Here is a 3,297-nt window from a genome sequence, read left to right on the forward strand (position 1 = left end):
TCAGGATGTGCCCAGTCCAGTCAAGGCTACTTCCAATTCTGTTCAGGACTTGTTAAAAACACAAATCTGGTCAGGATGTGCACAGTCCAGTCAGGACTAAACACCAAGTCGGTTCAAGACTTGTTGCAAACAAAACCGTCCGGACACCACTGATGACACCGAGGAGACTGTTACTTTCTCCCGCCCCCGTCAAGGAAAAACTCACACAACAACATCCCAAACACTCAAACACTCTTTCCTTTGTTCTTCGAACAAAACAACCTATCACACCAGTTGATTTAAAAAAAAAAAAAAAAAAACAAACAAAAAACAAAGCCCGGCCGGCCATCCCTGTGTGGCGCGCACTCAGACAGTAATTGCTGTCTTTCAACCTCCCCCTTCCAGTTACTTTTTCCTGTTCCTTCCTAGCTCAAAAAAAAAATTAAAAAATATAGCGCAGCAGGTTGTGACATACTTCAATCTCATTTATTATTACTTTCTTTGTTTAAACGTCTGGTCAAACAGATTTCTCAAATCATGAAGTGGAGTCATATCTGGGTCCTGTCGGTAGAGGTGTTGCTACTAACCATGAAAGACTTTGCAAATTACATTATCTTGTATTATTTTAATTTTAACATAATGATTATTTAAAATTGGAACTTTTGTAGTTAAAAAATTTTTTGTGCATCAACACTCTTGGCCAAACACAACAACAACAAAAAAAGGAAAAAAAAAGAAAACAATGTCTAAACTTTTGACATAAGGCACGAGAGTGATTAGTGTTCATGGAGTGGTGAATACTAAATTAAGGATGAATGAAAACGGTCCAGCTGATATTCAGTCTGCATCAAACCTTTAAATGTCATGTCAACATCATCTTGTGTGATATGTCTGTGGACTGCCACTTGTTTGGCAGTAACAAGTTGGTTATTTTAACTAATAAGCTTTTGTCCGTCAATGGAAAGCAGCCAGAGACATTGGTGTGGAAGAATGTGCCATGTCGCATTATGTAAAAAAATACTGTCATGTTTGAAATGAGTGTAATGGCGAAGCCTGCAAGGAAAATACTTTGGTACACGGGAAATGGACCAAAAGCAGCTTTACATGTACGATCATCGAAACACAAATCATTTCCCGGTCAGTAGGTCGCGCACGATTCTCGATTGGGTGTGGGAGCCCCTCACAGGTGCAAACGTACCCTCTTTGGTTTGAGATCATGAAGCATTCTTGTAGTGACGATCATATAATAAATCGTGCTCGAAAGGCAAGTTAATGGATGAGTTTCTCAACCTAATACTTATCAAGTTCCTGCCTGTCTCTCTTCAATTTCTATCCAAGATTCTCTCTCAAACTTCCAAATTCGTTCCTGGGATGCGTGCTCTAGTTTCTGCCATTCGGTGTCAATTACTACTTGACGTCCGAAATACTTTCGTTCCACCAGCATTTTGTCTCGAAGAAGGTTTTTTTCTTCAATTTCTATCAGATCTTCTAATTCGTTCTTTTTACTTCTTTCCTTTAACTCTAATTTTCTTCTTTCTAGTGCTAATCTTTGGCCTCCTACCTCTAGCCTTTCGTTTCTAACGCTGCGTCTACCGCTACCTTTTGCTTGTACAGCTACATCAATCTTCCGCATTTCTAACTCGTGTTTCTGCTTTGCTAACTCGTGTTTCTGCTTTGCTAACTCGTGTTCTGCTTTGCTAACTCTTGTTTTGTCTGTCAAACACCTTAAGTCCATCCACAATAAAGAAACGAGGTATCACCACTATATCCCCTCCTTACCTCTCGCTTTAAATTTTGTATGACCTCGTCACGCTGAGCCCGCTCTATTTCATAGTTACCATGGCTCTACTATCCACAAAGAAAAAATGTTAACACACTTTGAAAAATATTAGCACAAATACAAATGCTAAAGCACAAATTAATCAGTAAAAAAAATTCCACAGTTCGTTTCAGATTGCAGGCTCGCCAGTTGTCAGTTTCAAAGGCAGTTGTTTGGGGTTTTGGTGCTCTTTCGGGGCAGTTGTTATGATGAAATTAGCATCGCGTGAATTAAAATTAGGCTCTGGGGAGAAGAACAATAAGACTCTTAGACAGCAAATATCAGGCAATTGTGCAAGAAAATCGGATAAACAAAAAGTATTACTTTGTATTTAATCTCTATGTCTGCATATATTCATACGACTGAATTAATAAAAAAAAATTACTTGCTGAGTAAAACAATTGGATCACACGATCGTTACAAGTAATATAAACAAATCGCAGCTAAATTCATCTTCAGATTAATTGCCTACAATGTACATTATTTGAGGTGTGGTGGACACCCCAGCACGAAGCTCTAGTTAAAGCAGTTTTACTCATTTGCAAATCGATAAAACTCCTCTCTTTCTGCCGAAACACCACCACAGGTGCATAAGCCACAGACTTATTAAAAAAAACAAAACAAACTAAATACCAAAATAAATAGAATGGTCAAAGAACGAACTTGTCCATTACCAGTCCGATAAATATATTCTAACTGAACAAAATAGTCATTAGTTGTTAGATTGAGAACTGTATTCAGACTAAACGACCACTTTAGTTAAAAGATTGAAGTTTCCTCACTAGAAGCACAGAGTAAAGAAGTAGTGGGACGAACAGTGTCGTTGTGGGTTAGTGAGAGAGAAACAACACCCAAATGCAAGTAGATGTACAAAGGCCGAGGTGACAAGCGCGGCTCTTTCAGGCTTAATCCTAGTCATAATATCTGTCTTCCTTGGATGTAATTTCTTTTTTTAAAGGGAGTTGCACATTTTGATTAATTTCAAACCTAAAATGTTATTCCTCTGTGGCATAAAACCGTCGTTGGCCTCGTCGAGCATTTTATGAAATTCAAAACTGTTTCAACAAAATGTCGTTCCACTGTCATTTATTTATAATTTTACAATCTTCAAACTCTCTGCGTGTGACTGTAATTGTAAGAATTGAGTAAGCTGTGTCTCACCTACAGTTTTCAGGAAGAACATTAACATTGTTGCAGTGACCATTTAAAATAGTCATCCTGTTTTTTACATTATGTAACAAATATTTTGATCACACACATATTACTCTCATGAAAACCGTAAATAATATAATAATTGTTGGCAATAATTATCTCTTCTATGCGGCACGAAGAGCAAACAATGTGAGCGAAGTGAATTGTAGTCTGATTGATATGTAAAACCTTTCCGTGAAAGGTGTTAGGACTCGAGGTACTGTTGTATTGCTAACCTCTCTGAATATGACAAGCCTCCATTGACTTGTGTCCTAAACCCTTCGACGTTTTTGAATCATCAATCATCT

This window comes from Pomacea canaliculata, linkage group LG1 (assembly GCF_003073045.1).
Source record: "Pomacea canaliculata isolate SZHN2017 linkage group LG1, ASM307304v1, whole genome shotgun sequence".
In the NCBI taxonomy this organism is placed as follows: domain Eukaryota; kingdom Metazoa; phylum Mollusca; class Gastropoda; order Architaenioglossa; family Ampullariidae; genus Pomacea; species Pomacea canaliculata.